Consider the following 9,429-nt stretch of genomic DNA (forward strand, 5'->3'; position numbering starts at 1 on the left):
TGAGTTTGCTACATATTTTCTACCGGAACACTGACTGACACAATTATAAAGCATGAAGATATTTTACCCTGTCTCTAAGCAGAATGCTTTTTGGTAGATATAACCTTACAAGCTTAATATTTCCAGCTAGTATACAGCATTACAGGTGCTGTACATGATTGAGGAAAATATATACTGAATATATGATCTGTTCCCTGGTAGCTCAGATAGTAAAGAATCTGCCTGCAGTGTGATAGACCAGGGTTCGATCCCTGGATCAGGAAGATCCCCTGGAGAAGGAAATGGCAACCCACTCCAGTATTCTTAGTATTCTTGCCTGGAGAATCCCATGGACAGAGAAGCCTGGCAAGCTACAGTCGATGGGATTGCGAAGAGTCAGACACAACTGAGCGACTAACACACACTTGTACCTTTGAGGGGAAAGGAAAAAAAAAAAAAAAAAAAACCTAGGTGGAAAACAAATTCAATCCCACTCCTGGGCATATATCTGGAGAAAACGATAACCTGAAAAAATACATGTACCCTAATATACATTGTAGCACTATTTACTACAGCCAGGACATGGAAGCAACCTAGATGTCCATCAAAGGGTGAATGCATAAAGAAGCTGTGGTACCTATATACAATGGAATACCACTCAGACATAAAAATGAACAAAATAGTGCCATTTACAGAGACATGGTGGAGAAGGCGATGGCACCCCACTCCAGTACTCTTGCCTGGCAAATCCCATGGACGGAGGAGCCTGGTAGGCTGCAGTCCACTGGGTTGCGAAGAGTCGGACACAACTGAGCTACTTCACTTTCACTTTTCACTTTCATGCATTGGAGAAGGATATGGCAACCCACTCCAGTGTTCTTGCCTGGAGAATCCCAGGGACGGGGGAGCCTGGTGGGCTGCCGTCTATGGGGTCGAACAGAGTCGGACACGACTGAAGCGACTCAGCAGCAGCAGCAGCAGAGACTGTCATACGAGAGAAGTCAGAAAGAGAAAAACAAACATAGTATGTTAACACACATATGTGGACTCTACCAAAACGGTACAGATGCACTTATCTGCAAAACAGAAATAGAGACACAGATGCAGAGAACAAATTATGAATACCAAAGGAGGAAATGGGGGTGGGATGAATTGGGAGATTGGGACTGACATATACACACTACAATGCAGAAAACAGAAAACTAATGAGAACCTAGTATGTAGTACAGGGAACTCTACTCAATGCTCTGTGGCGACCTAAATGCGAAGGAAACCTAAAAAACAGAGGGGATATATGTATAACTGATTCAGTTTGCTGCACAGCAGAAACTAACACAACATTGTAAATTAACTACACTCCAATAAAAATGAACAAAAAACCTTTTTTGGTTTCAATGAGTAAAACTTTGATACACTCAAAAAAAAAAAAAAAAAAAAAAACCAGAATGAAATAATGCCATTTGCAGTGACATGGACGGACCCAGAGATTGTCATACTGAGGGAAGTCAAAGACAAAGACAAGTATCATCTGCTATCACTTATATGTGGAATCTTTAAAAAAAAAAAAAGGTACAAACAAATTTATTTATGAAACAGAAAAAGAGTCACAGATGTGGAAAACAAACTTCTAGTTACCAAGGGGAAAAACTGGTGGGGGGGATAAATTGAAAGACTGGGATTGACATATACACCCTACTGTACATAAAATAGATAATAGGAACCTACTGTATTGGGAACTCTCCATACTCTGTAATGACCTGGAAAGATTCTTTCCTGGTGATGGAAAGAATCTAAAAGAGAGGAGATATATGTAGAACTGATTCACTTTGCTGTACAACAGAAACTAACACAACATTGTAAAGCAACTATAATAAAAATTAAAGAAAAACAAATTCAAGGCCAAAATAGAAGAAATAATAAAAAAACAAGGAGTAATTAACAAACAGACATGGTGAACTAAAAAATAAGAACTGGGGAGTCAGGGAAGGGTTTCTGGAAAAAAAGTATTCCAGCTGGGTCCTAAAGCACAGGGAGAATTTAGATAGCATTAGCAAGTAGAGTGGAGAGGAATGGGCATCTTGAGTAAGGAAAATAATATAAACCAAAACACTAAATGGGAAACGTTATGGTTGTTGGGTGAGCAAAAAGTATAATACCAGACTAGAGCATATAGCAAGCTTTATTTAGGACTCTACAGCCTTAGCTAGTTCTAAGTCAGACAAGTGAAGCTACACAAAAATACTAATTCTATAATTTATATATCTTTCAGGAGACTAGTGGGCTTCCTAGGTGACTCAGGGTAAAGAGTCTGCCTGCCAATGCAGGAGATGCGGGTTTGATCCCTGAGTTGGGAAGATCCACTGGAGAAGGAAATGCTAACCCACTCCAGTATTCCTGCCTGGAAAATCCCATGGACAGAGCTAGGTGGGCTACAGTCCATGGGATCACAGAAGAGCCCACTTATATATATACTATTCATTTCATGCTGTCTAAATTGGTGTTTGTATTTCAACTCTGGCCCCTTAGGGGGAAAAAAAATTTAACAGTTTTCTGAATAGGCCAGGAAATTGTCAATCAGAATAAGCCTCATTCTTATCTCAGCTATTTTATGAACGATGTTTTGAAGTTGCTGTTAAAATCTCGGCTAATGACCTACTGCTTGTTTCCAAGGTTTCCACCTGTCAGACTATCAGTGAACTAATCAGGGAAAGAGATTACAGAACTTAAAGGTAGTTCCATCATTAACAGAATAATTTCTAATATTTCTGCTTGCTACAGAGAAATTTATTAAGAAAAAAATGCAATATCTCTAATTTTCTAAGCTGGTAAGATTGATAAGTCTATTGGTAAGTATTTTAAAAGACTTACCATCTTTAATTTCCTCATTTTCTTAAATCAAGGAAAACAATAAAACACCTTGTTAATTACATGGTTAACGTTTACTGTACCACTTAGTTTGATTAATATAATATTATTTGGTTAATATAACATTTTTGTACACATTATTGCATACTAGGGCCAAAAGAAGATGTTTTTAATATGGGCATTTTTATGTCACCATTTTACTGGGGACTGCCTACTTATTTGAGCTGTTCTGATGCAGGGAATTTTGATGAGATCTTAAAAATGAAATATGAACCTTCCAAAGTGAGAAAAAAAAATTCATGTTAAACATGAAACAGATATCCTTGTCCGCTCCCCGGGATTCGGCTTAGTGGCTACACCACCATCGCATTACAAATGTATACAAGCCTACAAGCAAGCAGTGTCCATTACAGAGTAGTCACTCTGAGAAGGTTACAAACACTTTCTAATAATGCTGCCATTAATTAAAACGATTTTTAAGACACCTTTCACAGTTGTCTTCATAGCCTTCATGATAACTGTTTAAATATCCTTAAGAGCAGTAAAATCTTGAAGGCAGGGCTGTTTTGCAACCATGCAGAAATCATTCTGCCAAGTTTAGCAAATAAAAGATGTTCAAACTGAGCTACATAGTTTTGGATTACAAAAATACAAACAAAAAACAAGTATTTATAAAAGATTCTAAAATCATACTTTTATGTCGCTTGTAAAATTGACTAAATTTTTCAAATATTTAAAATAACTAAATAGCAGCAGCACTTTTTAAATAAACATCTAGCCTCCTAAAGTAACTACCTGGAATGACCACTCTAAAAACATAAATGACAGCATTTGAGGGGCAGTGGCAGTGTTTCATGACCCTATAGTCACACTTTGAAGTCACAAAGCAGCTTTCTTCCAAGGAGATTAAAATATTCTCCAGACATTACTTCATTAATTCTCTAAATATCCCTTCTGAGAGAAAAGATAGATTACAGTTCTTTTTCTTTCCAGTTGCTGAGCGAAGATGGTGCAAGGGAAAGAGAATTGTTAGTGTTTATTCCATGAGTCACTAATTAAGTCTGGGCGAACTGTGCCCTAAAATGTGCTATGTAGTTAGCAAAATTTAACTGAATTTGTTTAGCTTTATTCTGTTGATAAAAAGGCATTATACGAGGTAGATGCCTCATAAAATATTACAGGGATATATTATTATTAATTCGTTGGATACTTGCCTAGAGGAACTCCTGCTTGACATACAGGAATTACTAATTAAAGAAGCAGGTGTCTATCCTCAGATATACTCATAAAAGCCTAGTTAAGTCTATTTCATTAAAGAGAAAAAAGCTTGTTTTTTTTTTTTTTTTAAGACTACTTTCTTTGAATTTTAAAAGAAAAAAAATCTTCACTTTGAAAAACCAAACATATAAATGTAACAGAGGAAAAAAATGGGGCAATAAAAGATCTGTTGGCAAAATCAGTTAAAAGTAGGGAAAGGGGTGCATTGTTGACAGCACTGGAGAGAAAGGACAACATAATATGCACCTGATTACAAGTTAATTTTCATTGAAATTATTAAAATAATTATTCTTCTAAATGTTTAATTCTTTTGTAGGAGAAAAGAAAACTTACTGCTCAGGCATACTACCATTCCACTTATCCATTAAATAAACATTTCGAGTCTCTGCTATGTTAATCACTAGGTACAACTGAGCTCCCAGTGGATTCACATAGGAAATTAACAGTTTGACAGAGGAAAGACAAAAAAAAAAAAAAAAAAAATTCATCCTTACTACGATTCCAGTGATCCTATTCAAAAAATGGAATGACTCTAGTCATTTAAGTATCACTTTTAGGGGTACTACTTTAGAAATATGAAAGAACTCAAGTCTATTTTTAAGAAAGGTTTTGGTAATTAATGAATAAATAAAAATATGCGAATTAGGGGGACTCTCAGCGCTAAATTTTGTTTGAGGTTGAGTGTACTGAGAACAACTCTCAGACAAGTTCTAACCCCAGTTCCCACAAGGGCTGACGGCTTGTTTTTGATGTAATCTCTTTTCCTCGTGGGTGCCTCAGCTGTCTGGTCTATAAAATGGGTAATTTAATAGTAACCTGCCCACACAATGCGCCTTTGAAATTACTAATGAATGCTCTCCCGTGTACACTTAAAACTATTCGATTCTACAAAAATACTGAGTACGTCCTATCTCGAAAAGAATGCGGTGACATGTTAGTGCTAATTAGGACACTAATGACAAATCTTCTCCATCCTAGGGACCCTCTCCCCCCACCTCCGCCCCGCTGCATTTCAGAGCTTACCCACGACCTCTGACAACAAGTCTGAACCCTCCGGACCCGCGGCTGCAACAAAAGCAGCTGAGACGCCGATACCGAAATGGACCAGACAAAAGAAAGTGGATCTGGGCGAAGGGAACGGGCCGTGGAAGGGGGGTGTATGCGACTCTCCCCACGAGCTCAGAGGAAACCGCACGCGGTTCCCCAACTCCCACCTGGAGGGCGGCCCGCGCCGGCCCCGCGGCCCTCCCCGCACGCCCCCGGCGCCGCCCGCCTCGCGCTTCCAGACCCCGTGTAATTCCGCCCTCCCGCCGGCTCGCGCCCCGAGGCCGCCGCCGCCGCCCCGGGAGCCTCAGGTGCGAAAGTTAAACCGCCACCGCATCACCTGAGGCCGGGGCGGGAGGCGGCCGGGCCAGCGCAGTCCAGCCCGCGGCGCGTCCGCCCGGCGCGAGCCCGGGGCCCGAGCCGCCGCGGCCGGGCAAGGCAGGGCAGGGCCGCGCCCGGTCGGGCCGACGCCGGCCCCTCGGGCGGCCGCGCCCCGCCGGGCTCCCAACCGCCGACCCTCACCTGCGTCCGCTTCCCGGGGCGCCCGGCCGCCCGCAGCCCGGTTCTGAGGACTCTCGGCGGCGGCTCCCGCGGCGGCGATGCCGGTTCGGCGAGACGGGAAGCGACAGGAGCCAAACCCCGCGGAAAGCGCTCGAGCTGCGCCGGCGGCCCGGAGCCCGCGGCCTCGGTATCGGCGCCCCAGCGCTCCCCGCTGCCTCCGGCTCGGCGCACCCACCTCGGCGGGTTCCGGCCCGAGCGGCGCGTGGGCGGCGCCCCGTCCTGACCCCGCGCAGCCTGGCGAGCAGCGCCAGCTGCGCCCGTCCGGCGGCACCGTGGGAAAGTTGGGCTTTCTGGTCATCCCTTTACCAGAGCATCAGAAGTTGCCGTGCCTGCTTCTGCCGCGGCCTCACCCACAGTTCGGAGCTCTGAGCCCACCTGCTGGGCTCATTACCAGCTGAGATCCACTCATATCCCCAGATGCTTCTCCACACCTAGACTCTAAGGCACCGCCACTCTGAGTTTACTTTTCCCTTCTGATGTCACTGTCCTAGTTGCTTACCTTATGCCGAAGGTGCCGTCGGAGTACACCTGGGATTAACTACCAAAGGGTTTTTGATTCCTTTCTTGATGAATTACAGCTGGTAGGTGAGTTGATGACAGGAGGTAAATCAAAAGTGCTTAGTCAGGGAACTGGAGGACTCGCTTGGTAAAGGTGGACTTGTCAGCAGGTTGTGAACTCTGGATTCAGAGCAATGAAAATAGGTGATCAAAAGACTGTGAGTAAGGTTTGGAATATAAAAAAGCAAGTTTTATTAGGTTGCTTCAGGAAGGGGAAGGAAGCTGAGTGGGAGGACCTCAAAAGACTGCACAGCTTTCTCTGCTAGATACAGAAATCGCCATTTGCCCATGTGGTTTCTTTAGAGTCTTGTTCCAAGAATTTCGTGCACGCTCAATCCCATTCATCTCTTTGCGACTCCTTGGACTGTAGCCTGCCAGGCTACAATTTCAGGCAAGAATACTGGAGTGAGTGGGTTGCCATTTTGTTCTCCAGGGGATTTTCCCAACTCAGGGATGGAACCCGCATCTCCTACTTCTTAGTAGGCAAGCACTCTACTGACTTACACAATATGCAGTGATTTCCCAAGTGAAACTCTGATGAAATGAAATGACCCTTAGCGACCCCATGGACTGCAGCGCATCAGGCTCCTCCATCCATGGGATTTTCCAGGCAAGAGTGCTGGAGTGGGGTGCCATTTGCCTTCTCCGATAATAAACAACAAAACCACACAAACACATGATAGGAAAAGTAAACTACAGACCTTTTGAATATTAATACAGAAATCTACAACAAAAAACCTAGCAAACCAAATCCAGCAACGTAGAAAAAGCATTTTACAACATGAACAAGAGGGATTTGGCTAGTAAGTGCAAGGGTGGTTTAGCATAAAATGAATTATGGATGTAATACACTTTCTTTTTTTTTAAAAAAAGGGACAAAAACCACAGGATCATCTCAATAGTTGAAGAAAAAGCACTTGACAAAACCTAGCTCTTTTTCATGACTAAAAACACTCAACTAGGTAGGAGGAGAACACCCTCAATCTGATAAAGGACATCCACAATCTGATTTTTAAAATTAAAAAAAAAAAAAGGAAGCTAACATCATAATCACTGGTAAAAGAATGAATAATTTCACATAAGATCAAGGATAGGAAAAAATGTGTCCACTCTTGCTACTTTTATTGGACATTGTACTACAGGTTCTGAGCAGAGCAAGTAAGCAAGGAAAGGTCAGATATCTTATAGAAATAAAGCAAACAAAAGAAATAATTTTTGAAGAAAATCAGGACAATAGTTTTTAGCACTGAGAGGCAATAGGACAAAAGTTCTCAGATTAATAAATAAAAATTACCTATGTCAAAGTGTACTATTATGAAATTTCAAAGGACATGGTTCTGGGAAAAGATTTTAATAGGTTCCAGGGAGGAAAAGAGATACCAAGGGAACATTTCATGCAAAGATGGGCTCGATAAAGGATAGAAATGGTATGGACCTAACAGAAGCAGAAGATATTAAGAAGAGGTGGCAAGAATACACAGAACTGTACAAGAAAGATCTTCACGACCCAGATAATCATGATGGTGTGATCACTCATCTAGAGCCAGACATCCTGGAATGTGAAGTCAAGTGGGCCTTAGGAAGCATCATTACGAACAAAGCTAGTGGAGGTGATGGAATTCCAGTAGAGCTACTTCAAATCCTGAAAGATGATGCTGTGAAAGTGCCGCACTCAATCTGCCAGCAAATTTGGAAAACTCCACAGTGCCACAGGGCTGGAAAAGGTCAGTTTTCATTCCAATCCCAAAGAAAGGCAATGCCAAAGAATGCTCAAACTACCGCACAATTGCACTCATCTCACATTCTAGTAAAGTAATGCTCAAAATTCTCCAAGCCAGGCTTCAGCAATATGTGAACCGTGAACTTCCTGATGTTCAAGCTGGATTTAGAAAAGGCAGAGGAACCAGAGATCAAATTGCCAACATCTGCTGGATCATGGAAAAAGCAAGAGAGTTCCAGAAAAACATCTATTTCTGCTTTATTGACTATGCCAAAGCCTTTGACTGTGTGGATCACAATAAACTGTGGAAAATTCTTCAAGAGATGGGAATACCAGACCACCTGACCTGCCTCTTGAGAAATCTGTGTGCAGGTCAGGAAGCAACAGTTAGAACTGGACATGGAACAACAGACTGGTTCCAAATAGGAAAAGGAGTACGTCAAGGCTGTATATTGTCACCCTGCTTATTTAACTTATATGCAGAGTACATCATGAGAAACACTGGACTGGAAGAAACACAAGCTGGAATCAAGATTGCCAGGAGAAATATCAATAACTTCAGATATGCAGATGACACCAACCTTATGGCAGAAAGTGAAGAGGAACTAAAAAGCCTCTTGATGAAAGTGAAAGAGGAAAGTGAAAAAGTTGGCTTAAGGCTCATCATTCAGAAAACGAAGATCATGGCATCCGGTCCCACCACTTCATGGGAAATAGATGGGGAAACAGTGGAAACAGTGTCAGACTTTATTTTTCTGGGCTCCAAAATCACTACAGATGGTGACTGCAGCCATGAAATTAAAAGACGCTTACTCCTTGGAAGGAAAGTTATGACCAACCTAGATAGCACATTGAAAAGCAGAGACGTTACTTTGCCAACAAAGGCCTGTCTAGTCAAGGCTATGGTTTTTCCAGTGGTCATGTATGGATGTGAGAGTTGGACTGTGAAGAAGGCTGAGTGCCGAAGAATCGATGCTTTTGAACTGTGGTGTTGGAGAAGACTCTTGAGAGTCCCTTGGACTGCAAGGAGATCCAACCAGTCCATTCTGAAGGAGATCAGCCCTGGGATTTCTTTGGAAGGAATGATGCTAAAGCTGAAACTCCAGTACTTTGGCCACCTCATGCGAAGAGTTGACTCATTGGAAAAGACTCTGATGCTGGGGGGGATTGGGGGCAAGAGGAGAAGGGGATGACAGAGGATGAAATGGCTGGATGGCATCACTGACTTGATGGACGTGAGTCTGAGTGAACTCCAGGAGTTGTTGATGGACAAGGAGGCCTGGCGTGCTGCGATTCATGGGGTCGCAAACAGTCAGACACGACTGAGCGACTGAACTGAACTGAACTGAACTGAGGGAGGAAAAAAAGAGATCATTTACAGAGATTTAGAAATCAGAATGGCATTGGAATTTTTGAAGAAGCAT

The 9,429-nt window shown here is 42.6% G+C and overlaps 1 protein-coding gene across 4 annotated transcripts in view; it reads right to left on the bottom strand.

Moving 5' to 3' along the window:
* RNF180 (ring finger protein 180) overlaps positions 1 to 5,852 on the bottom strand; it is a 281,830-nt gene extending 275,978 nt beyond the window's left edge. Inside the window, exon 1 of one of the 4 annotated variants that reach the window (XM_070774630.1) lies at positions 5,689 to 5,846. The gene's annotated coding sequence lies outside the window, so the exon portion shown is untranslated. Of the gene's footprint in view, positions 1 to 5,145; positions 5,260 to 5,688 lie in introns of those variants that run through there. The other 3 variants (XM_070774632.1, XM_070774631.1, XM_070774633.1) reach the window with 3 other exon arrangements.
* Between the last annotated feature and the right edge of the window lie 3,577 nt (positions 5,853 to 9,429).

This window comes from Bos indicus, chromosome 20 (assembly GCF_029378745.1).
Source record: "Bos indicus isolate NIAB-ARS_2022 breed Sahiwal x Tharparkar chromosome 20, NIAB-ARS_B.indTharparkar_mat_pri_1.0, whole genome shotgun sequence".
NCBI classification, from domain to species: domain Eukaryota; kingdom Metazoa; phylum Chordata; class Mammalia; order Artiodactyla; family Bovidae; genus Bos; species Bos indicus.